Source organism: Eleutherodactylus coqui, chromosome 8 (assembly GCF_035609145.1).
Source record: "Eleutherodactylus coqui strain aEleCoq1 chromosome 8, aEleCoq1.hap1, whole genome shotgun sequence".
Lineage (NCBI taxonomy): Eukaryota > Metazoa > Chordata > Amphibia > Anura > Eleutherodactylidae > Eleutherodactylus > Eleutherodactylus coqui.
In genome coordinates, this window is record NC_089844.1 from 166,217,480 (window position 1) to 166,244,567 (window position 27,088).

Consider the following 27,088-nt stretch of genomic DNA (forward strand, 5'->3'; position numbering starts at 1 on the left):
GTCATATGGTCTGTATGGTCGGGAGGTCAGTGGGGCAGTCATATGGTCTGTATGGTGGCAGGAGGTCAGTGGGGCAGTCATATGGTCTGTATGGTGGCAGGAGGTCAGTGGGGCAGTCATATGGTCTGTACTGTGGCAGGAGGTCAGTGTGGCAGTCATATGGTCTGTACAGCAGCAGGTCAATGGGGCTTACATATGGCCTGTTTGTTCACAGGAGGTCAGTGGGACAGTCATATGGTCTGTATGGTGGCAGGAGGTCAGTGGGGCAGTCATATGGTCTGTATGGTGGCAGGAGGTCAGTGGGGCAGTCATATAGTCTCTATGGTGGCAGGAGGTCAGTGGGGCAGTGATATGGTCTGCAAGGTGGCAGGAGGTCAGTGGGGCAGTCATATGGTCAGTATTGCAGCAGGAGGTCAGTGGGGCAGTCATATGGAGTGTATGGTGGCAGGAGGTCAGTGCGGCAGTGATATGTTCTGTATGGTGGCAGGAGGTCAGTGCGGCAGTCATATGGTCTCTATGGTGGCAGGAGGTCAGTGGGGCAGTGATATGGTCTGTATGGTGGCAGGAGGTCAGTGGGGCAGTGATATGGGCTGTATGGTGGCAGGAGGTCAGTGGGGCAGTGATATGGGCTGTATGGTGGCAGGAGGTCAGTGGGGCAGTGATATGGGCTGTATGGTGGCAGGAGGTCAGTGGGGCAGTGATATGGGCTGTATGGTGGCAGGAGGTCAGTGGGGCAGTCCTATGGTCAGTATTGCAGCAGGAGGTTAGTGGGGCAGTCGTATGATCTGTATGGTGGCAGGAGGTCAGTGGGGCAGTCATATGGTCTGTATGGTGGCAGGAGGTCAGTGGGGCAGTCATATGGTCTGTATGGTTGCAGGAGGTCAGTGGGGCAGTCATATGGTGTGTATGGTGGCAGCTCGTCAGTGGGGCAGTCATATGGTGTGTATGGACGCAGGTCATCAATGTGGCTGTCATATGGTGTGTATGTTGGCAGGAGGTCAGTGGGGCAGTCATATGGTCTGTATATTGGCAGGAGGTCAGTGGGGCAGTCATATGGTCTGTATGGTGGCAGGAGGTCAGTGGGGCAGTCATATGGTCTGAATGGTGGCAGGAGGTCAGTGGGGCAGTCATATGCTCAGTATTGCAGCAGGAGGTCAGTGGGGCAGTGATATGGTGTGTATGGTGGCAGGAGGTCAGTGGGGCAGGCATATGGTCTGTATGGTGGCAGGAGGTCAGTGGGGCAGTCATATGGTGTGTATGGTGGCAGGAGATCAATGGGGCAGTGATATGGTCTGTATGGTGGCAGGAGGTCAGTGGGGCAGTCATATGGTCAGTATTGCAGCAGGAGGTCAGTGCGGCAATCATATGGTCAGTATTGCAGCAGGAGGCAAACGAGGCAGTCATATGGTCTGTATGGTGGCAGGAGGTCAGTGGGGCAGTCATATGGTTAGTATTGCAGCAGGAGGCAAACGAGGCAGTCATATGGTCTGTATGGTGGCAGGAGGTCAGTGGGGCAGTCATATGGTCAGTATTGCAGCAGGAGGTCAGTAGGGCAGTCATATGGTCTGTATGGTGGCGGGAGGTCAGCGGGGCAGGCATATGGTCTGTATGGTGGCAGGAGATCAATGGGCCAGTGATATGGTCTGTATGGTGGCAGGAGGTCAGTGGGGCAATCATATGGTCAGTATTGCAGGAGGAGGTCAGTGGGGCAGTCATATGGTGTGTATGGTGGCAGGAGGTCAGTGGGGCAGTCATATGGTCTGCATGGCGGAGGGGTCTCTGCATGCACAGTGTATTGTGGAGGTAATGTATCCATTGTTCCCATATAATCTTATTTCCCCCTATTTATACTTGAGTGATGTATTATATATAAGGGATGCACTATATACACGGTGCAGACAGGATCGCTGAGCAGAAGAACGATTTATAAAAAATCACGGATTACACTTGTGTTTGTATTAGTTTGTAATCAGTATCTACTACCACCAGGTGGCGACATTGCACTACTAAGGCTCTCACTAGTACAATGCAATGGTGTGTTGCTGCCACCTAGTGTTTCTATACGGAATGTGGATTGTGTTTAATATATTACCGTGTATTTAATGTCAAAGCTGTTCTACAGGTCCCTCCCCTTTATGATGGCTCCTCCCCTTTGTAGAGGCTGCACCCCTCCATTTATGCATAGGAATTATCAAACAATTTTGTCCTGTCACCAGTAGTTTACTTTCTTGTAGTTTATAACTGTTTTCTCCTTACCATCATGAAAGTCATTTTTGCAGGAGGTGGCAGGAGGTCAGTGGGGCAGTCATATGGTCTGTATGGTAGCAGGAGGTCAGTGGGGCAGTCATATGGTCTGTATGGTGGCGGGAGGTCAGTGGGGAAGTCATATGGTCTGTATGGTGGCAGGAGGTCAGTGGGGCAGTCACATTGTATGGTGGCAGGAGGTCAGTGGGGCAGTCATATGGTCTGTATGGTGGCAGGAGGTCAGTGGGGCAGTCATATGGTCTGTATGGTGGCAGGAGGTCAGTGGGGCAGTCATATGGTGTGTATGGTGGCAGGAGGTCAGTGGGGCAGTCATATGGTCTGTATGGTGGCAGGAGGTCAGTGGGGCAGTCATAAGGTCTGTATGGTGGCAGGAGGTCAGTGGGGCAGTCATATGGTCTGTACTGTGGCAGGAGGTCAGTGGGGCAGTCATATGGTCTCTATGGTGGCAGGAGGTCAGTGGGGCAGTGATATGGTCTGCATGGTGGCAGGAGGTCAGTGGGGCAGTCATATGGTCAGTATTGCAGCAGGAGGTCAGTGGGGCAGTCATAAGGTCTGTATGGTGGCAGGAGGTCAGTGCGGCAGTGATATGTTCTGTATGGTGGCAGGAGGTCAGTGCGGCAGTCATATGGTCTCTATGGTGGCAGGAGGTCAGTGGGGCAGTTATATTGTCTGTATGGTGGCAGGAGGTCAATGGGGCAGTGATATGGGCTGTATGGTGGCAGGAGGTCAGTGGGGCAGTGATATGGGCTGTATGGTGGCAGGAGGTCAGTGGGGCAGTGATAGGGGCTGTATGGTGGCAGGAGGTTAGTGGGGCAGTGATAGGGGCTGTATGGTGGCAGGAGGTCAGTGGGGCAGTGATATGGGCTGTATGGTGGCAGGAGGTCAGTGGGGCAGTGATATGGGCTATATGGTGGCAGGAGGTCAGTGGGGCAGTCATATGGTCAGTATTGCAGCAGGAGGTCAGTGGGGCAGTCATATGGTCATTATTGCAGCAGGAGGTCAGTGTGGCAGTCATATGGTCTGTATGGTGGCAGGAGGTCAGTGGGGCAGTCTTATGGTCTGTATGGTGGCAGGTCGTCAATTGGGCAGTCATGTGGTGTGTATGGAGGCAGGAGGTCAGTGGGGCAGTCATATGGTGTGTATGGAGGCAGGAGGTCAGTGTGGCCGTCATATGGTGTGTATGGTGGCGGGACGTCAGTGGGGCAGTCATATGGTCTGTATGGTGACAGGAGGTCAGTGTGGCCGTCATGTGGTGTGTATGGAGGCAGGAGGTCAGTGGGGCCGTCAAGTGGTGTGTATGGTGGCTGGAGGTCAGTTGGGCAGTCATATGGTGCGTATGGTGGCGGGAGGTCAATGGGGCAGTCATATGGTGTATAAGGAGGCAGGAGGTCAGTGGGGCAGTCATATGGTCTGTATGGAGGCAGGAGGTCTGTGGGGCAGTCATATAGTCTGTATGGTGGCAGGAGGTCAGTGGGGCAGTCATATGGTCTGCATGGCGGAGGGGTCTCTGCATGCACAGTGTATTGTGGAGGTAATGTATCCATTGTTCCCATATAATCTTATTTCCCCCTATTTATACTTGAGTGATGTATTATATATAAGGGATGCACTATATACACGGTGCAGACAGGATCGCTGAGCAGAAGAACGATTTATAAAAAATCACGGATTACACTTGTGCTTGCATCATTTTGTAATCAGTATCTTCTACCACCAGGTGGCGACATTGCACCGCTGAGGCACTCACTAGTACAATGCAGTGGTGTGTTGCTGCCACCTAGTGTTTCTACACGGAATGTGGATTGTGTTTAATATATTACCGTGTATTTAATGTCAAAGCTGTTCTACAGGTCCCTCCCCTTTATGATGGCTCCTCCCCTTTGTAGAGGCTGCACACCTCCATTTATGCATAGGAATTATCAAACAATTTTGTCCTGTCACCAGTAGTTTACTTTCTTGTAGTTTATAACTGTTTTCCCCTTACCATCATGAAAGTCATTTTTGCAGGAGGTGGCAGGAGGTCAGTGGGGCAGTCATATGGTCTGTATGGTAGCAGGAGGTCAGTGGGGCAGTCATATGGTCTGTATGGTGGCTGGAGGTCAGTGGGGCAGTCATATGGTCTGTATGGTGGCAGGAGGTCAGTGGGGCAGTCACATTGTATGGTGGCAGGAGGTCAGTGGGGCAGTCATATGGTCTGTATGGTGGCAGGAGGTCAGTGGGGCAGTCATATGGTGTGTATGGTGGCAGGAGGTCAGTGGGGCAGTCATATGGTCTGTATGGTGGCAGGAGGTCAGTGGGGCAGTCATAAGGTCTGTATGGTGGCAGGAGGTCAGTGGGGCAGTCATATGGTCTGTACTGTGGCAGGAGGTCAGTGGGGCAGTCATATGGTCTGTACAGCAGCAGGTCAATGGGGCTTACATATGGCCTGTTTGTTCGCAGGAGGTCAGTGGGGCAGTCATATGGTCTGTATGGTGGCAGGAGGTCAGTGGGGCAGTCATATGGTCTGTATGGTGGCAGGAGGTCAGTGGGGCAGTCATATGGTCTGTATGGTGGCGGGAGGTCAGTGGGGCAGTCATATGGTCTGTATAGTGGCAGGAGGTCAGTGGGGCAGTCATATGGTCTTTATGGTGGCAGGAGGTCAGTGGGGCAGTCATATGGTCTGTATGGTGGCAGGAGGTCAGTGGGGCAGTCATATGGTCTGTATGGTGGCAGGAGGTCAGTGGGGCAGTCATATGGTCTGTATGGTGGCAGGAGGTCAGTGGGGCAGTCATATGGCCTGTATGGTGGCAGGAGGTCAGTGGGGCAGTCATATGGCCTGTATGGTGGCAGGAGGTCAGTAGGGCAGTCTTATGGTCTGTATGGTGGCAGGAGGTCAGTGGGGCAGTGATATGGGCTGTATGGTGGCAGGAGGTCAGTGGGGCAGTGATATGGGCTGTATGGTGGCAGGAGGTCAGTGGGGCAGTGATATGGGCTGTATGGTGGCAGGAGGTCAGTGGGGCAGTGATATGGGCTGTATGGTGGCAGGAGGTCAGTGGGGCAGTCATATGGTCTGTATGGTGGCAGGTCGTCAGTGGGGCAGTCATATGGTGTGTATGGTGGCAGCTCGTCAGTGGGGCAGTCATATGGTGTGTATGGACGCAGGTCATCAATGTGGCTGTCATATGGTGTGTATGGTGGTTGGAGATCAGTGGGGCAGTCGTATGGTGTGTATGGTGGTTGGAGGTCAGTGGGGCAGTCATATTGTGTATATGGAGGCAGGAGGTCAGTGGGGCAGTCATATTGTGTATATGGAGGCAGGAGGTCAGTGGGGCAGTCATATGGTGTGTATGGAGGCAGGAGGTCAGTGGGGCAGTCATACGGTGTGTATGGAGGCAGAATGTCAGTGGGGCAGTCATATGGTCTTTATGGAGCCAGGAGGTCAGTGGGCCAGTCGTATGGTCTGTATGGTGGCAGGAGGTCAGTGGGGCAGTCGTATGGTCTGTATGGTGGCAGGAGGTCAGTGGGGCAGTCGTATGGTCTGTATGGTGGCAGGAGGTCAGTGGCGCAGTCATATGGTCAGTATTGCAGCAGGAGGTCAGTGGGGCAGTGATATGGTCTGTATGGTGGCAGGAGGTCAGTGGGGCAGTCATATGGTCAGTATTGCAGCAGGAGGTCTGTGGGGCAGTGATATGATCTGTATGGTGGCAGGAGGTCAGTGGGGCAGTCATACGGTGTGTATGGAGGCAGAATGTCAGTGGGGCAGTCATATGGTCTTTATGGTGCCAGGAGGTCAGTGGGCCAGTCGTGTGGTCTGTATGGTGGCAGAAGGTCAGTGGGGCAGTCATATGGTCTGTATGGTGGCAGGAGGTCAGTGGCGCAGTCATATGGTCAGTATTGCAGCAGGAGGTCAGTGGGGCAGTCATATGGTCTGTATGGTGGCAGGAGGTCAGTGGGGCAGTCATATGGTCTGTATGGTGGCAGGAGGTCAGTGGGGGAGTCATATGGTCAGTATTGCAGCAGGAGGTCAGTGGGGCAGTCATATGGTCTGAATGGTGGCAGGAGGTCAGTGGGGCAGTCATATGGTCTGAATGGTGGCAGGAGGTCAGTGGGGCAGTCATATGGTCAGTATTGCAGCAGGAGGTCAGTGGGGCAGTCATATGGTCTGAATGGTGGCAGGAGGTCAGTGGGGCAGTCATATGGTCTGAATGGTGGCAGGAGGTCAGTGGGGCAGTCATATGGTCTGAATGGTGGCAGGAGGTCAGTGGGGCAGTCATATGGTCAGTATTGCAGCAGGAGGTCAGTGGGGCAGTGATATGGTGTGTATGGTGGCAGGAGGTCAGTGGGGCAGGCATATGGTCTGTATGGTGGCAGGAGGTCAGTGGGGCAGTCATATGGTGTGTATGGTGGCAGGAGATCAATGGGGCAGTGATATGGTCTGTATGGTGGCAGGAGGTCAGTGGGGCAGTCATATGGTCAGTATTGTAGCAGGAGGTCAGTGCGGCAATCATATGGTCAGTATTGCAGCAGGAGGCAAACGAGGCAGTCATATGGTCTGTATGGTGGCAGGAGGTCAGTGGGGCAGTCATATGGTTAGTATTGCAGCAGGAGGCAAACGAGGCAGTCATATGATCTGTATGGTGGCAGGAGGTCAGTGGGGCAGTCATATGGTCAGTATTGCAGCAGGAGGTCAGTAGGGCAGTCATATGGTCTGTATGGTGGCGGGAGGTCAGGGGGGCAGGCATATGGTCTGTATGGTGGCAGGAGATCAATGGGCCAGTGATATGGTCTGTATGGTGGCAGGAGGTCAGTGGGGCAATCACATGGTCAGTATTGCAGCAGGAGGTCAGTGGGGCAGTCATATGGTGTGTATGGTGGCAGGAGGTCTGTGGGGCCGTCATATGGTCTGCATGGCGGAGGGGTCTGTGCATGCACAGTGTATTGTGGAGGTAATGTATCCATTGTTCCCATATAATCTTATTTCCCCCTATTTATACTTGAGTGATGTACTATATATAAGGGATGCACTATATACACGGTGCAGACAAGATCGCTCAGCAGAAGAACGATTTATAAAAAATCACTGATTACACTTGTTTGTATTAGTTTGTAATCAGTATCTACTACCACTAGGTGGCGACATTGCACTACCAAGGCTCTCACTAGTACAATGCAATGGTGTGTTGCTGCCACCTAGTGTTTCTACACGGAATGTGGATTGTGTTTAATATATTACCGTGTATTTAATGTCAAAGCTGTTCTACAGGTCCCTCCCCTTTATGATGGCTCCTCCCCTTTGTAGAGGCTGCACACCTCCATTTATGCATAGGAATTATCAAACAATTTTGTCCTGTCACCAGTAGTTTACTTTCTTGTAGTTTATAACTGTTTTCCCCTTACCATCATGAAAGTCATTTTTGCAGGAGGTGGCAGGAGGTCAGTGGGGCAGTCATATGGTCTGTATGGTGGCAGGAGGTCAGTGGGGCAGTCATATGGTCTGTATGGTGGCGGGAGGTCAGTGGGGCAGTCATATGGTCTGTATGGTGGCGGGAGGTCAGTGGGGCAGTCATATGGTCTGTATAGTGGCAGGAGGTCAGTGGGGCAGTCATATGGTCTTTATGGTGGCAGGAGGTCAGGGGGGCAGTCATATGGTCTGTATGGTGGCAGGAGGTCAGTGGGGCAGTCATATGGTCTGTATGGTGGCAGGAGGTCAGTGGGGCAGTCATATGGTCTGTATGGTGGCAGGAGGTCAGTGGGGCAGTCATATGGCCTGTATGGTGGCAGGAGGTCAGTGGGGCAGTCATATGGCCTGTATGGTGGCAGGAGGTCAGTAGGGCAGTCTTATGGTCTGTATGGTGGCTGGAGGTCAGTGGGGCAGTGATATGGGCTGTATGGTGGCAGGAGGTCAGTGGGGCAGTGATATGGGCTGTATGGTGGCAGGAGGTCAGTGGGGCAGTGATATGGGCTGTATGGTGGCAGGAGGTCAGTGGGGCAGTGATATGGGCTGTATGGTGGCAGGAGGTCAGTGGGGCAGTCATATGGTCAGTATTGCAGCAGGAGGTCAGTGTGGCAGTCATATGGTCTGTATGGTGGCAGGAGGTCAGTGGGGCAGTCCTATGGTCAGTATTGCAGCAGGATGTTAGTGGGGCAGTCATATGATCTGTATGGTGGCAGGAGGTCAGTGGGGCAGTCATATGGTCTGTATGGTGGCAGGAGGTCAGTGGGGCAGTCATATGGTCTGTATAGTGGCAGGAGGTCAGTGGGGCAGTCATATGGTCTGTATGGTGGCAGGAGGTCAGTGGGGCAGTCATATGGTCAATGGGGCTTACATATGGCCTGTTTGTTCGCAGGAGGTCAATGGGACAGTCATATGGTCTGTATGGTGGCAGGAGGTCAGTGGGGCAGTCATATGGTCTGTATGGTGGCAGGAGGTCAGTGGGGCAGTCATATGGTCTCTATGGTGGCAGGAGGTCAGTGGGGCAGTGATATGGTCTGCATGGTGGCAGGAGGTCAGTGGGGCAGTCATATGGTCAGTATTGCAGCAGGAGGTCAGTGGGGCAGTCATATGGTGTGTATGGTGGCAGGAGGTCAGTGGGGCAGTCATATAGTCAGTATTGCAGCAGGAGGTCAGTGGGGCAGTCATATGGTGTGTATGGTGGCAGGAGGTCAGTGGGGCAGTCATATGGTCAGTATTGCAGCAGGAGGTCAGTGGGGCAGTCATATGGTCAGTATTGCAGCAGGAGGTCAGTGGGGCAGGCATATGGTCTGTATGGTGGCAGGAGGTCAGTGGGGCAGTCATATGGTCTGTATGGTGGCAGAAGATCAATGGGGCAGTGATATGGTCTGTATGTTGGCAGGAGGTCATTGGGGCAGTCTTATGGTCAGTATTGCAGCAGGAGGTCAGTGGGGCAGTCATATGGTGTGTATGGTGGCAGGAGGTCAGAAGGGCAGTCATATGGTGTGTATGGTGGCAGGAGGTCAGAAGGGCAGTCATATGGTCTGTATGGTGGCAGGAGGTCAGTAGGGCAGTCATATGGTCTGTATGGTGGCAGGAGGTCAGTGGGGCAGTCATATGGTCAGTATGGTGGCAGGAGGTCAGTGGGGCAGTCATATGGTCTTTATGGTAGCAGGAGATCAGTGGGACAGTCATATGGTCTTTATGGTAGCAGGAGGTCAGTGGAGCAGTCATTTGGTCTGTATGGTGGAAGGAGGTCAGTGGGGCAGTCATATGGTCATTATTGCAGCAGGAGGTGTGTGGAGCAGTCATATGGTGTGTATGGTGGCAGGAGGTCAGTGGGGCAGGCATATGTTCAGTATTGCAGTAGGAGGTCAGTGGGGCAGTCATATGGTCAGTATTGCAGCAGGAGGTCAGTCATATGGTCTGTATGGTGGCAGGAGGTCAATGGGGCAGTCATATGGTCTTTATGGTAGCAGGAGATCAGTGGGACAGTCATATGGTCTTTATGGTAGCAGGAGGTCAGTGGGGCAGTCATTTGGTCTGTATGGTGGAAGGAGGTTAGTGGGGCAGTCATATGGTCATTATTGCAGCAGGAGGTGTGTGGAGCAGTCATATGGTGTGTATGGTGGCAGGAGGTCAGTGGGGCAGGCATATGTTCAGTATTGCAGCAGGACTTCAGTGGGGCAGTCATATGGTCTGTATGGTGGCGGGAGGTCAGTGGGGCAGGCGTATGGTCTGTATGGTGGCAGGAGGTTAGTGGGGCAGTCATATGGTCTGTTTGGTGGCAGGAGATCAATGGGGCAGTGATATGGTCTGTATGGTGGCAGGAGGTCATTGGGGCAGTCTTATGGTCAGTATTGCAGCAGGAGGTCAGTGGGGCAGTCATATGGTGTGTATGGTGGCAGGAGGTCAGAAGGGCAGTCATATGGTGTGTATGGTGGCAGGAGGTCAGAAGGGCAGTCATATGGTCTGTATGGTGGCAGGAGGTCAGTAGGGCAGTCATATGGTCTGTATGGTGGCAGGAGGTCAGTGGGGCAGTCATATGGTCAGTATGGTGGCAGGAGGTCAGTGGGGCAGTCATATGGTCTTTATGGTAGCAGGAGATCAGTGGGACAGTCATATGGTCTTTATGGTAGCAGGAGGTCAGTGGGGCAGTCATTTGGTCTGTATGGTGGAAGGAGGTCAGTGGGGCAGTCATATGGTCATTATTGCAGCAGGAGGTGTGTGGAGCAGTCATATGGTGTGTATGGTGGCAGGAGGTCAGTGGGGCAGGCATTTTGGTCAGTATTGCAGCAGGAGGTCAGTGGGGCAGTCATATTGTGAGGGGTTAATTCGTGTTTATGCTTTTCTAAAGAGAAAGATAAGTGTATTTCATCTTCTTAAGCTTAACCACAAATACGTGTAACGTTTGACGCTTTTAAAATGGACTACAAAGGCTCCATGTTGTCTCTTTGCTTGTCTGCTATAATACACATATATTTTGTATTAATTTCAACTTTCACTTGAGAAAAATGTTAGATTGCAGTTAGAATGATGCACCTGGAAATATTAATTGGATTACCACTAGGTTTCTGTCCTGTTCTTATCTTTAAACAATTCTAGTTGAAACTTACTAACAAGCTTACAGGAATGTACCTCCCGATTACACCTACACAGAGGAAGACATACTGATAAGAGGCTGAGATGTTTTAAATCAATACATGTGCATATTAATTTTAATTGTATCTGGCATAAAGCCACTTGCTTCATAGAAATGTATGAAGATTGAATACATTGTACATTAAACAGGCATTTCTTTGGTTAAAACATACGGTGTGGTATCCATTGAACTCCTCAGAGTATACTCGCAAGATTCAAACAGATTGGGAAGCAGACAGCATCAGCTGACGGGTCCTCTTGTGACCCCCCTAACATTACTTGGCGCCAGAACGTGGGGCAAAAGTTAACTTCTTACCTGCAGCCGATACCTGACGACCCTACCTGCCGACCAGCCGGACCAGAGGCCACGGGACCCCAGATCTACAAAACACCGGTGTAAGGTAAGCCCTTGACTTACCACTTCAGCTCTGGGCTCCCCTGACTTCGGTAACGTGTTGACAGGAGGTGAGTCGCTGCATCTTTATAGGACGCTACTGCCTGTTATTTACGGTGTTCTTAGTAACCGTGCTAGACGGAAGAACCCTTGTGTGTATATTGCCATGCTGTCTGCTGTAGAAATTATTGCTTTTTGCTGCACTCATAATGTTAGCTGTAATTTGTAATAAGATTACTAAAAGCCGCCCAGCAAGGCAAGCTGTGGTCCTTCCTCTATCCCCGTAAGAAGTAAAGATATTGCCAATGAATATCCTGCCTGTTGCGGACGTAGCAGAAGGGACTGAAAAGTCCATAAGTATTTCTGCCAGTTGCGGACTCGCAGAAGAGAAGTATCCTGCCAATACTTGGCAGGAGGGCCCTAAATAAATATCCTGCCCGTTGCGGACGTGGCAGAAGGGACTGAAAAGTCCATAAGTATCCTGCCAGTTGCGGACTCGGCAGTAGGGACAATAGTGGTAAATCGAGAGCTAAGTCCATAGTTAGAATGGGGTCCGACCAGTCTCAGACTTTCTTGACACCCATTGAAATAATAAGATTGGGGAAAGGGAAGGACATTTGTAGGCAAGCCTATAAAATATATCAACAGATAGGACTTAAAAAGAACAGACAATATAGAAAACCGCTAGAGAATGTAGTAAGTTGTTGAGAAAAGCAGGTGTTTAGAATTTTGGGAACCTTAGACCAACGAGTTTGGGAAAGATTCAGAGATAGTCAAAGGTTGGATAAAAGTAAGCTAGACAGATGGATTGAGGCAAGTGTAGATACGGCAGTTATCAGAGAAAGGGAATCCTTTATAGTCTGTGTTCCTTTGGGACATAAAGCAAGTTCATGCAGAATCTGTTGACAATTATGTGACAAATAACCATCATTGTTTGTCTTGTATGTCTTGATGTTATGTAATCTAATCTTTGTTGTACGTCTTAGTCTCCGTCATACAAGTGTAAGAAAGTGTAAGAAAGTTATACCCTCCTCACGGCTGTGGGGGCTTTTAAGAATACAAGGGTTAAAAATGCTGCCATGTCAAAAGCGCTTAGCATGTTGTCTTTTCTATGTGTTTAACTATTCCCCTGCCGTCCGTGTTTGATAGTCTGTGCAGAGAAATATACCTCTTGTTGTTGCTAATGATTGGTGTTGTTTGGAGTCTGAATGTTCTGGCCACTTTCTAGAGTCTTGGTTGTTGTTCTATTTCATAGAGAGATAAAATTCAAGGTCATAGAAAGAAAGATGTTGATGAAATAAGAAACTTGTAATGAATTACATAAATTAATTGTCTTGAAAGTGGAAAGCATGTAGGGATTTTGAGGTATGTTTTTGCTTTTTGGGTAAATGTCAGTTCTGTGATTGGTTGGATGTCTGTATCACTGCTGAATGCTGTTAGTACTGTACTGTCTCTGAGAGAATGTTCTGCAGGGGCTTGTTGTAATTCATGTCTTTTGTTATTTGTACTGATATCTTACAAGCCTTATCTGCATCCATCAAATTCTCACCAGATGGATCGGTACTAGAGATGAGCGAACGTACTCGTCCGAGCTTGATACTCGTTCGAGTATTAGCGTGTTCGAGATGCTCGTTACTAGAGGCGAGCACCACTCGATGTTCGAGTTACTTTCACTTTCATCTCTGAGACGTTAGCGCGCTTTTCTGGCCAATAGAAAGACAGGGAAGGCATTACAACTTCCCCCTGCGACATTTAAGCCCTATACCACCCCCCTGCAGTGAGTGGCTGGCGAGATCAGGTGTCACCCGAGTATATAAATCGGCCCCTCCCGCGGCTCGCCACAGATGCATTCTGACATAGCTCAGGGAAAGTGCTGCTGATGGTGGAGCTGCTATAGGGAGAGTGTTAGGAGTGATTTTAGGCTTCAAGAACCCCAACGGTCCTTCTTAGGGCCACATCTGACTGTGTGCAGTACTGTTGAAGCTGCTTTTTGCAGTGTTGCACTTTTTTTTTTTTTTTGTATATCGGCCATGCAGAGCATTGCGTCCTAAGTCTGCAGTAATTTTACATAGTCCAGGGCCAGTAGTGGTGACGCAGGGACAGTGAAAGTGATATACTGTGTATATAGGCAGTGGGCTTTTCCAAAAACATTTGTGAAAAAACATTCTATTTGGGCTGCTGTGACCGTCCTGAGTGTACTGCGTCTCTGCTGGGGGTAGTAGTCCTAATTAATACGCAGCCAGCTAAGTGTTAGAGCAGGCTTGCGCAAAATTCTTTCCTGGCTCTGCTGTGCGTTACACATCACCGCTGTCATCCTGTCCAGAGGGAAACAGTCTGCAGTAATTTTACATAGTCCAGGGCCAGTAGTGGTGAGCCAGGGACAGTGAAAGAGATATACTGTGTATATAGGCAGTGGGCTTTTCCAAAACAATTTGGGAAAAAACATTCTATTTGGGCTGCCTGTGACCGTCCTGAGTGTACTGCGTCTCTGCTGGGGGTAGTAGTCCTAATTAATACACAGCCAGCTAAGTGTTAGAGCAGGCTTGCGCAAAATTCTTTCCTGGCTCTGCTGTGCGTTACACATCACCGCTGTCATCCTCTCCAGAGGGAAACAGTCTGCAGTAATTTTACATAGTATAGGGCCAGTAGTGCTGAGGCAGGGACAGTGAAAAAGGTGAAAGAGATATACTGTCTATATAGGCAGTGGACTTGTTCCAAAGAATTTGGGGAAAAAAAATCTATTTGGGCTGCCTGTGACCGTCCTCAGTGTACTGCGTCTCTGCTGGGGGTAGTAGTCCTAATTAATAAGCAGCCAGCTAAGTGTTACAGCAGGCTTGCGCAAAATTCTTTCCTGGCTCTGCTGTGCGTTCCGTAAACGAAGTCAGCCTCCAACCACAGGCCAATAAGCGGCACATTTAATTACAGCATTCTGTTTCTGCACTACTGGTAATACACCATGCTGAGGGGTAGGGGCAGGCCTAGAGGACGTGGACGCGGGCGAGGACGCGGAGGCCCAAGTCAGGGTGTGGGCACAGGCCGAGCTCCTGATCCAGGTGTATCGCAGCCGACTGCTGCAGGATTAGGAGAGAGGCACGTTTCTGGCGTCCCCACATTCATCTCACAATTAATGGGTCCACGCGGTAGACCTTTATTAGAAAATGAGCAGTGTGAGCAGGTCCTGTCATGGATGGCAGAAAGTGCATCCAGCAATCTATCGACCACCCAGAATTCTGCGCCGTCCACTGCTGCAACTCTGAATCCTCTGGCTGCTGCTCCTCCTTCCTCCCAGCCTCCTCACTCTATTACAATGACACATTCCGAGGAGCAGGCAGACTCCCAGGAACTGTTCTCGGGCCCCTGCCCAGAATGGGCGGCAATGGTTCCGAATCCTCTCCCACTGGAGGAGTTTGTCGTGACCGATGCCCAACCTTTGGAAAGTTCCCGGGGTCCGGGGGATGAGGCTGGGGACTTCCGGCAACTGTCTCAAGAGCTTTCAGTGGGTGAGGAGGACGATGACGATGAGACACAGTTGTCTATCACTCAGGTAGTAGTAATTGGAGTAAGTCCGAGGGAGAAGCGCACAGAGATTCGGAGGAAGAGCAGCAGGACGATGAGGTGACTGACCCCACCTGGTTTGCTACGCCTACTGAGGACAGGTCTTCAGAGGGGGAGGCAAGGGCAGCAGCAGGGCAGGTTGCAAGAGGCAGTGCGGTGGCCAGGGGTAGAGGCAGGGCTAGACCGAATAATCCACCAACTGTTTCCCAAAGCGCCCCCTCGCGCCATGCCACCCTGCAGAGGCCGAGGTGCTCAAAGGTCTGGCAGTTTTTCACTGAGAGTGCAGACGACCGACGAACAGTGGTGTGCAACCTTTGTCGCGCCAAGATCAGCCAGGGAGCCACCACCACCAGCCTCACCACCACCAGCATGCGCAGACATGTGATGGCCAAGCACCCCACAAGGTGGGACGAAGGCCGTTCACCGCCTCCGGTTTGCACCGCTGCCTCTCCCCCTGTGCCCCAACCTGCCACTGAGATCCAACCCCCCTCTCAGGACACAGGCACTACCGTCTCCTGGCCTGCACCCACACCCTCACCTCCGCTGTCCTCGGCCCCATCCACCAATGTCTCTCAGCGCACCGTCCAGCAGTCGCTAGCGCAAGTGTTGGAGCGCAAGCGCAAGTACGCCGCCACGCACCCGCACGCTCAAGCGTTAAACGTGCACATAGCCAAATTTATCAGCCTGGAGATGCTGCCGTATAGGCCTGTGGAAACGGAGGCTTTCAAAGGTATGATGGCGGCGGCGGCCCCGCGCTACTCAGTTCCCAGTCGCCACTACTTTTCCCGATGTGCCGTCCCAGCCCTGCACGACCACGTCTCCCGCAACATTGTACGCGCCCTCACCAACGCGGTTACTGCCAAGGCCCACTTAACAACGGACACGTGGACAAGCACAGGCGGGCAGGGCCACTATATCTCCCTGACGGCACATTGGGTGAATTTAGTGGAGGCTGGGAAAGAGTCAGAGCCTGGGACCGCTCACGTCCTACCCACCCCCAGAATTGCGGGCCCCAGCTCGGTGGTGGTATCTGCGGCGGTGTATTCTTCCTCCACTAAACCACCCTCCTCCTCCTCCTCCTCCTACGCAACCTCTGTCTCGCAATCAAGATGTGTCAGCAGCAGCACGTCGCCAGGAGTCGGTGTCGCGCGGCGTGGCAGCACAGCGGTGGGCAAGCGTCAGCAGGCCGTGCTGAAACTACTCAGCTTAGGAGAGAAGAGGCACAGGGCCCACGAACTGCTGCAGGGTCTGACAGAGCAGACCGACCGCTGGCTTGCGCCGCTGAGCCTCCAACCGGGCATGTTCGTGTGTGACAACGGTCGTAACCTGGTGCCGCCATTGACTTGAATGGGTTTGTTTGCATAAATGCATCTGGTGTCCACGGGCGTGATGCTGGCGGTAAATCGCTGGCAAATCACGCTGTCTGAAGCTTTCGCGAATAGTTGTGATTCTCCATGGTCAGCCTAGCTGTCAGATAGGTTGACAGGGGAGATCCGTCTACCGTTTCCTGCGGCGACCGCAATGCCCGTGGACAGGCAGCCTAAGCTGCTTGACACATGGTGATTTCCACACTGGTGTGGAAGACTGGGGCAGGCAGAATAGAGAAGCTTCCTGGTCTGGGTCGGGTGCAGGGGCTATTTAGGAGGCTGTCGGCAGGGCGGGTTTCCCTAGGATGGGTGCAGGGGCTACTTAAGCCCCCGGCAGGGCAGGTGCCTTCTGGATGGCTGCAGGAGCTACTCGGGAGGCTGCCGGCAGGGCGGGTTCCTCCTGGTCAGCTGCTGAGCACCCTTGGCGGTGAGTGACATGCCAGCCGTTTCCTCCAGTACGGCTGAGCTGTGTCCATGGTGTGCTTGATGGCAGGAGACGTACCTGGCTTGGTGTGGAATTATCTCTCTAGCATAACTGCACTTAACAACAAAAGTTACAGACTGTTTTCAATAACTGAAGTCGTAGAGCAGTAACCCATGACTATTGGCACCGTGCACAGTGTCAATTCCCACAACTCCTCTAATTACCATTGACAACGGGGACCTTCACATGACCATGCTCAATAGATGTTGACTCTTTACAGGTACCACTTGGGTGAGCAAGGTTGTGGACTTAATGCTCCAAAATGGAGATGTTGCAAAAAGCCAACGTGGAGCCATATTTGAGCGGGTGCCCTTTCTGGAGTATGCGGTGCCTGACATGTCGTCAGGTAAGTGGTGCCAATAAAGTTATTTTACAGTGTTTTTTTGGGGTTTGAATTTCCCAATAAATGAGCAGGTAACACCAAAACCTTGATGAACCATCGGCCTTGTAGGAGTCCATGTCTTATGTTGTCATCACATTCCTTCATACATAAGTCCAACTTGTCACCTCTTCCTCAGGAACGGAGATCCTTGATGCTATGGACTCTCCCCGCGTGATTAAAACTCATTTACCCGTGCACCTCCTGCCAAGCAGCTTCTGGTAGAAGAAGTCCAAGGTAGTGAGTTCTTTGTAGACCACAGCTGATCTCACTGGAGTCTGGTTTGATATGGAGTCTTGATTTCCTTCACTTTGGTGTGAATCCCCGTTTTTCCTCCCCTTATAGCCAGGCCTTTTACATTTTCCCTCCCATGCTATAATGGCTGGCCTATAACTCTTGCTGTAGTTCTTGATTTATCAGTATAGAAGGCTTGTATGATGAGGTCTACCTCTCTCTAGATAACAGGCTGGTCCATATAACAGGTCGGTCTTTCCTTCTTTACAGCCTGATTCTTTTGCTATCTGTCTTCCCTTAGAACCTGGTCTGTTTTTTTGCAGTGCCTATTGGAAGAGTCTGGTCCATTTCTTGCTTGAGCAAAATCTGTCTTGTAGAGTTTGGTCCCCCTACTACAATGTATCCAGGTCTATTGGACTTGCTGTAGAACCTAATCTGCCTACTTGCCTGCAAACAGCCTATATAAAGAGTTGCACAGTCTCTTTTTCCCTTTAAAGCAGGGGTGTCAAACTCCTTTTCACCGAGGGCCACATCAGGCTTATAGTGACCTTCAAAGGGCCGATTGTAAGACAGTATAGTGAGGTCCTGTTCACACCAGCGTATTTGCGTACAAAATATGCAGTGAATAGAAGCCATTGATTTCAATGAAAACATGAAGTCAGAAAAAAGAATCTGCGCTCAAAGATGGAGTCAACTGAGGACAAATTCACATGAAAGTAATAGTGAGGTGTGACACTTACTTGAAAGGAGGGGGGTATGATCCACAAATGCCCCCTCCTCAGAGTGTCCTCAACACAATGCAGAGCTGTGCTCCAAGATGCATAATAGTAGTCCAGGAGTTTAAAGTCTGACGAAACTTTTAATAAGGCGACGCGTTTCAGTGCACAACAAAGCACCTTTCTCAAGCCATACAGATTTGATTTCAATGAGTCATTCACATGAATATAGATTTTCACAAAGCATGACCTATTATGTTACATACTACGTACCGCAATATATTATGTTACATACTACGTACCGCAATAGGCCATTAAAGTGAATGGGCCGCGCAAATACATGGTGAATGCGCAGGAAACCTGTGTATTCACTGCTTATTTGCGCACCATTTCAGTGGGCCCATCTGCGTGTTTTTTTTTTTCTCTATTGTGGAAATACGCAGTGTATTTGTACGACCGAAACACTATTACGCCCTCGTGAACGAGCCATAATGGTGACACCCTCACCCCCCTCTAGTGGTCGCAGTAGTCATAGTGACTCTCATAGTAGCCCCAGTAGTAACAGGGTACCCCCACAGTAATAGTAACCCCCCATAGTAATAAATCCCCGTCAGTAATATTAACCCCATAACAATATTAACCCCAACCCATATACTTCCTCCTTGCTGTCAGCACCGCTCCTCCTCTGCTCGCGCTGAGCCTGGATGCACACTGACGTCAGCGTGTAGCCTGGCACACTTCCTCCCTGAGTCCTCTCCTGCGGAACTGAGGAGCAGAGGACTCAGGGGAGGAGGATCCTGGCTGCACACTGACGTCAGAGTGTGCGCCAGAATCAGCGCTGCCAACGTGATTTCCAGTGGGGAGCTACGGCACCCCAGCTGGTAATCACTACAGTGGTGAGCGTCTGTCGGCACGCCGCGAGCCACATAAAATGAGGCAGCGGTCCTTGTGTTTGATACCTGTGCCTTAAAGGCACTGTTTTGTTTTGTTTTTTGCTTCTCCAACTTACAAAAAATCTTAACTCTTATTTTTCCAACAATGTGGCTGTCTGAGGGCTTATTTTTGTGGCGCAAGTTATATTTTTCAATTCTACTATTTTTAATGTATCATTCACATTAATGTAAACATTTATATATGGTGTAAAATGGAAGAAGACACTATTTCAATATCTTTGGTGGGAGGGAATTGTTTTTACAGTGTACACACAGCGGCAAAAATTACATGATAACTTTATTCCATGGGTCAGTAGGATTATGACGATACCAAATTTATACATATATAATTTTATTTTTTTATTTTTTTTACGACTTTTTGATCACTTCATTAAGTTTCTACTTGGAGATGGGATGACCAATAGAAGTGCAATTTTGCCTTTTTTTATTTATTAGTATTTAAATGTTTATTATGTTCACCATGTAGTGTTGATGTGAGGAGAGAGAACCGACCCCAACTTCTTAAAAAAAAAAAAAGCAGGTACCCATTCACAATACAGGTGTTTTTCTATGCGGCCATCCGACTCTAGGATGACCGCACAGAGGTGCTTGATTGTGACACCCATGCGTATGTGGGGTGTATCTAGGCTAAGCCTTTTCTGGAGTAACTGCCTGCCAAAGAGTCTGTGGGGGGACTCCTTACCCCCCCCCCTCCTCCTCCTCCTCCTCTGGAGTGTATTGATCCTGTGTATCCTCCCTGCCTCTGAGCTATAGCCTGTCAGTACGTCAAGCGACTTGTACCTGTAATACCTGTTCAAGTCTTTTTTCAGGTAAAAGTTATACTGGGCCTTAACTGTTCCTAAGGACTCGAGGTTATATATCTATATCTTTCTCTGTGTTTATTACTCCGCCGCATAGAATAATGGTATGTGGGAACTGTTGCATCACAAGTGATATCTACTACAACACCCACACACACCACTATCATCCCCTTTATTGGCACTCCCAGCCAAAGGAGTGTTGAAGCCTGGCATGCAATCTACACTGGCCTTGGCAGCATGTCATCCCTCCGGGACCAGAGCATGGCGAGTGACACGTCAGCACTTAACCTTCCCAGCTCTTCACGTTAGCCAGGTGCCCAGGGTCACCCCTCTGGAGTGTTGCACAATCTCATCACTGTGGAGCCATTCGGGACACCCTAATGCCGATTGGGTCATTTGAATTCCGCTGTCAAAAGTGGTGTGACTGCTGCTTGCAGTTGTTGTGGATGGTGTCAGAGGCAGTTGGCCCTCGCTGTGTATGGAGCAGGATGGGCTCACCATCCATACAAACCCTGCTGCTGCTGGGCGTCTATGTATGCCATCTAGTGTCAAGGAGTTAAGGTGGTCATACACGTTCAATAGCTTTCTCCCCTCCTGTAGACCCTGATCACCCCCTGCTCCTATACCCAGGGCCATCTCTCTTGCGTAGAGCCTGGTTCATAAATCAATGTGTTCCCTCATCAGGCCGATCACATCTCTATCTCTAGTTCGCCCTCCTTTCATGGCAGAATCAGTAACTTCTTGTCGCCTTTTCTCCCTGCAGATAATTTACGTGGCTCGGAACCCTAAGGATGTATTTGTGTCATATTATCACTCTTATCGCATGTCCTATGTGCACACAGATCCGGGGACGCTTGAAGAATATCCAGAAGATCCTAAAAGGAACAGGTACAAGTAATGTATCCTCTCATTATGCTGGTAGCATAAGGGTTAACTCCTATAGGGGTCTGTAGTAGGGGAACTGGACTGCAGCCTTCTCTGGTGCAAGGAAATGCTTCCTCTACCAAACACATACCAGTTACTAAACCGGTGGTCTGCAGCCTGTGAGACCCCCGCTGTTATAGAATTACGACCCTCAGCAGGCACCTTCTAGATGTCCTGTCCATGCTCATACTTGTCCTTTCTCCCATAGTTGCCTTTGGGCCATGGAGTGACCATGTGAAGTGCTGGTGGAAGATCAGACAGCAGAAGGACGTCCTCTACCTGTTCTACAAGGACCTGTTAGAGGTAGCAATAGATATTTACTCATCCTAGGTATCCATTGTGGATTAGATCCGAGTGCAGAGCACCCTGGAAATGACCAAGATAATGTTCACTTTATATTAGACAGACGGGGGTTAGCCAAATCAGTAGCTATATTGTGCACACCAGGGGCCGATTACGGTTACCAAGGGTCTTGGCCTGTCTGGAAACTGTGGACCCCCAAGGAGTCTAAAGTTCTATAATAATCTGATATTTACTACAGAGACAATACCAGAACCAAGCTCATTCCATAGATACGATAACAGAACCAAGATATCTACATACCAACCTCTAAACAAGAAAAAAAGGACCCACCATGATCACATAGTATCACCATATAGTAACTAATACCACCATAGTGTTACTAAAGTAAGACCACTGCAAAGATCAGTACTGCTAATAGTGAAACTATATAAGAGCCAAATAATACCGCCATACTGTTACTGAGAAAAATACTATACAAAGACCAATATTGCCGCTATATAGTGGTAGATATCTGCTCTAGACAGGCTCTCTGCAGACCATATCAGTAATTACAGTACCGTTACCTCTAATGATAACAGGTTATGTCCTCTCTGACTGGAGTTGTTCACTTTCCCTTTTCTTCTCCATCCGACCCAGAATACCAAGATGACTTTACCAATTCCCCATAATGTCCCCTCTGTGGCCCTGCTTCCTAGTAGTGTCCCTTCTAAGGCCCAGCTTCCTATTAATGCCCAAATTTGTAATATTGCCCCATCTATGGCCCTAATTCCTAGTTGTCCCCACTGTGGCCCCAGTTACTACTAGTGTCCCCTCTGTGGCCCCATCTGCTTATAGTGCCCCTTCTTTGATTCTGCTTACTAAAGTGCCCAGCCACCACCCAATACAGGCTTCAGTCTAACAATCCCACATGCGTTGCGCTGTCTGTTGCTTGATGCTGAGCGCTCTATGTAGAGTTTAACATGTCTCCTCTCTCCCGTCTCCTGCGGTCAGTACAGTGACCCAGGAAGCAGCAATGTTATAGCACCCCTGCTGCGCAGTATGAAGGTACATTTAGTCACCGAGTAACCTTTGGTTTCATAGAATTGCACAGTCCCTGTTAGTAGTGATGGTCCGGCCGCTAACGAGCCGGCTCCTGTAAGTAAACGATGGGGGTGGGGGAAGTAGGACTTCATGGAGCGGTGCCACACACCCATAGATGCCGCTCTAAGCCCACATAACCTGCAATGATGACAGTTTTTTTCGCTTTTTGCTGAGCCAGATCATTTAGCTCAGTTCAACAAGAAGAAGACGCTCACTGTTCAACTAGTCCCAACTGGGGTCGTTGCTGCGCAGAAGAGAATTTCAAGTTATCCACTAACCACATGATAGGGAATAACTGATTAATGGGGGTCTCACCTCAATCTTGAGAACAGGACTCCCATGTCCTGCTCTCCTGTCCTTATGGGGATCGCTTCTCTCCCCGCAGTGACGTCACTCTGAATGCAGCATTGGCTGCTCATGTGCGGTCAGTACTCCATTCACTTCAATGGGGCTGATGGAAATACCCGAGCGAGAAGTGAATGTATCACTGGTATACTTATATGACCAGCGCTTCATTCAGTCTCTTCCTTACTGGGGGGTGCAGTAACATCGCACTGAGGAGGATGGGGGACATGAGACCCATCGATCAGCAAGTTACACTTTGCCCTGTGGATAGGGAATAACTTGAAATTCTTGTACAGCTCCTTTAATGATACTCTACAAATTCTGTGCAACTTTCTTACCCTTGACGTACCCTTGGATGAGGGGTTGAGGCGGTTTTCTAAACTTCTCCATCTGCTTGGTACAGGACTCAAAACGTGAGATCAGGAAGGTAATGAAGTACATGGGGAAGTATCTACCTGAGGATGTTCTGGAGAAGATCCACCAGCGTACAACCTTCAAGACCATGAAGGAAAACCACATGGCCAACTACAGCTCCATCCCGACCCATGTTATGGACCACGAGGTCTCTCCTTTCATGAGGAAAGGTACCGTCTATTTCCGCGTTACTATTAACTACTGATAGCGTGTTACTTATGGTCACTAAATCCTGCACTTCTGCCTTTCTAGGAATTTGCGGCGACTGGAAGAACCATCTCACTGTGGCTCACAATGAATTACTTGATGCCTGTTATAAGAGGGAGATGTCTGACACCGACCTGACCTTCCGCTTCGAGGTCTGAGTCAATGACCTGCTGACTGTCTCGCTTCCATTCCCAGTCTCTGCCCGCATTGCACATGGACAGACATCCTAAAGAATACTATTACTGCCCCATGACTTCTTATCACCTTTTCTTCTGTATTTACCCCGTTCCAAAAATAAAGACATTTCATGATTTATAGCAGTGGAGGAATACGTCTTCTGGCAGGTAAATGGCAGCCAATTTGTGTACGGGTCATTACTTAAAGTCTAGGCTGGGGACGAGGAGGTAACAGTGCTGTCGGGCTTTCGGCACCTTAATGACCCCCACACCTGATTAGGTCTGTAGTGGAGATTACCTTCATCATTAATACACGCACTAGCTGTCTGATGCTGCGTGCGATGTGCACCGTATAGCTTTTTTACTCCTCCTCCTGGCTCCAGTGCTCGGAGTACAGCGAGTACCGGGGAGAGGAGGAGTAACGAAGCTATGCGTGTAACATTGCCAGACTGCTATTGTGTGTATTAATGATGAAGGTAATCTCTACCATGGATCAGATACCAGTTCTGGGGTGATAAAGGGAGTTCTGTTACTAGATGGGGCCACACAGAGGGTCCAATTATTAGGTGGGGCCACTAAGGGTGGATCTACGTAGCGGGATCCCTTTTACTAGATGGGCCTACACAGAGGGTCCAATTATTAGGCGGGACCACAGAGGGTGTCTCATTATAAAGGTGGGTCTACATAGTGGGATCTCTATTACCAAGTGGGGCCACATAGGGGATCCCTATTCCCAAGTGTCAGGAAACTACTGAATGTATGAATATTTAGATTCAATTTCATTTTAATTCCTTCAGTCAGGAGTATACAGTGTGTGATTCTTTCAGACATGACTTCTGAACCATCATTGTTGTGGACCGAGAGCCAAGGCAGATAGTCGTGTCTGGGGAGAGGTATTTATTGGTGTATGCACACACCAGAATCAACATGTTGAGTGTGTAGTTTGAGATATATCTTGTCTTGGGTAGAGAGACGTACAATGGATGGGGGTAAGTGGTGAGTCCCTATTACCTAGTGGGGCCATGCATAGGGGGGTAGTCCCTATTACCCAGTAGGGCCATGCATATGGTGAAGGGGGGTCCCTGTTATCGAGTGGGGCAATACATTGGGGGGGGAGACCCTATTACCGAGTGGGGCCATGCATATGGGAGGGGAAACCCTATTACTGAGTGGGGCAATGCATATGGGAGGGGAGACCATATCACTGAGTAGGGCCATGCGTGGAGGGAGTCCCTATTACGAGTTGGGCTATGCATGGGGGCAGGGAAGTCCCTATTACCGAGTGGGGGCATGCATGGGTGGGTGTCCCTATCACCTAGTGGGGCCTACATATAGGGGAGGGAGGGGAGGAGTCCCTATTACCGAGTGGGGCCATGCATATGGGGGGGATGTAAGTCCCTATTACCGAGTTGGGTCATTCAGGGGGTAAGGGGGAAGTCCCTATTATCTAGTGGGGCCATGCATATGGGGGAGAGGGGGGAGGGAGTTCCTTTTACCAAGTTGGGTTATGCATATGGGGGTGGGGGAGTCCCTAATAATGAGTTGGGTCATTTATGAGGGGTAAGGGGGGTGTCCCTATTACCGAGTGGAGCAATGCATACGGAAGAGTCCCTATTACCGAGTGGGGCCATGCATATGGGGGGTGGGGGTGAAGAGTCCCTATTACAGAGTTGGGTCATTAATGGGTGGTAAGGGGGGGGGGGGGGAGTCCCTATTACTGAATGGAGCCATGCATATGGGGTATCCGTATTACCAAGTGGGGCCATGCATATGAGGGGGGTCCCACACATTTGTTACCTCTAAAGCAGTATCCTAGGGTGTCCGTGTATATGAGGTAATTGTCACATCCATAAAAGGGACTGAGTCTTTATTGAGCCCATGTAAGAAAAGACGTTTCGGTTGCTAACTGCTTTGTTAAGCCAATATGTGGTTTATTTACATTGGGGGGAGTCCCTGTTACCTAGTGAGGCCATGCATGTGGAGGATGGGTGAATCCCTATTACTGAGTGGGGAAATGCATATGGGCGGGGTCCCTATTACCTAGTGGGGAGATGCATATGTGGGAGTCCCTATTACCGAGTGGGACCATGCATATAGGGATGGGGAAGGGGGAGAAAGACCCTATTACTGAGTTTGGTCATTTGAGGGAAGGGGGGGAGTTCCTATTACCAAGTGGGGCCATGAATATTGGGGGGGGGGGGGAAGTCCCTATTACCGAGTGGGGTCATTTGTGGGGGGGTAAGGAGGGAGTCCCTATTACTGAGTGGGCCATGCATGGGGGGGGGGGGGTTCCTGTTACAGAGTGGGGCCATGCATATGGGAGTGTCATAATTACCCAGTAGGGGCATGCATATGGGGAGAGGGAGTCCCTATTACGGAGTTGGGTCATTCATGGGGGGTAAGGTGAAAGTCCCTATTCTCTATAGAGAGAAGAAAACCGTATATGGACGATTGCAAGCTGAAATGTCACCTGTGATCACTGGAGGTAACTGCACTGTAATGACTATCACTGTAGAGAGCTGTTAATTGAGTACATTATATGGTGACTGCATTATTTATAGGTAAACTAGAACAGATCCGCTGTACCTAAGCCTGCCACATTATAAGGTGGTTATATAGGGTGAGTTTAATATGTTCTTCTTTCCTGTAGTTCAAAAGCAGCGCATATACATATTTATTCCCCTACCTCATGTTTTGAACAGATGACACGAAGAGTTAAAAGGTATAGAGCAGCCCTATAAAAGGGTCCTAAGCCCCTCCCCCTTTGTGTATTTTAAAAGAAGGTACCAGAAGCATTAACTAAAAAAAAACTTGATTGGGAGGGAAGTTAAGTGCTGCTGTTTGGACTACAGCAACAAAGGCCAGCATAATAAATTCTACCATCTGAAACAGCAGCTCATATATATATATATAATTAGTGTGTATGTGTATTATAGCACAATTTCTTAAGGGTGGGAAATACCAAAAATTTTATATTGAAGGTCCAACGGAAGATTCTTCCCTTGCTGAGAAGTCTAGTCTATAATGGCAAATGAAGGTATTAAGAGTTCTCCACCATGTCACCCGGCAGATGCTTTCAGTTGGAACTTGAGCACCTCCTGCTCATAAAGTTGCTGTTGGTCTAGTAGAATGAACCTGAATTCCATCAGAGGGAAATATTCCTTTCTGCTATAACAAGATCTGGTAGCCACCATCAAGCTATGGTTAATTTTGAGGTCTTATCCCCCTTTTTTGGGCCACTATTGAGCACAAAAGATGATCTGTCCTCCAGAAGTCTTCTGTCCGGGCCAGATAGAGCCTTAGACTTCTGCTTACATCCAATGTCTAGTGTGATTGTTCTCAGTAAGAGAAACCAGGCAATCTTGTAGATATGATACCTTTTAATGGCTAACAAAAATACATGATGTTAAAGCGAGCTTTCGGATGGTTCTGTTATCCACACTTCATCAGGCTAAAATGAAACTGGTTTGGATGGCACACAATTATAACACACAGATGCGGAGGTGAGGGGGAGGGGTGGGAGATACACCTTTTGATCTAAATAAATGTTCACAAACAGAAATTTGAGACTTAAGGCTGACTTGGACACCGATTTTCCCTCAAATCGCTCAAAGCCATCTTTTGAGCGATAATCGTTCGGTCTAACTGCACTGAGATTGTGCAGTTTTCGTTAACTGATTGCTGATCCTTCAGCAACAACTTATCAGTGATTCACAGTGGGATACAGCTGATACTATTGTTTCAGCTGTATCCCGCTACCTGAAGACAGGCGAGGTATGAAGAACACAGCTGTCCAGCTGCCTTCTTCATACCCCGCTCGGAGCGCTCAGCTGTATAACAGCTCGGCGCTCCAAGCAGAGAAAAGCTGGATGCAGAAGACAAGTGATACGGCTTGTCTTCTGCATCCCCCGCTTGAAGCG

General features: G+C 49.6%; 1 pseudogene; it reads left to right on the forward strand.

Moving 5' to 3' along the window:
• Positions 1–23,312, forward strand: part of LOC136577999 (sulfotransferase 1 family member D1-like) — a 40,715-nt pseudogene extending 17,403 nt beyond the window's left edge.
• Positions 23,313–27,088: the final 3,776 nt, after the last annotated feature.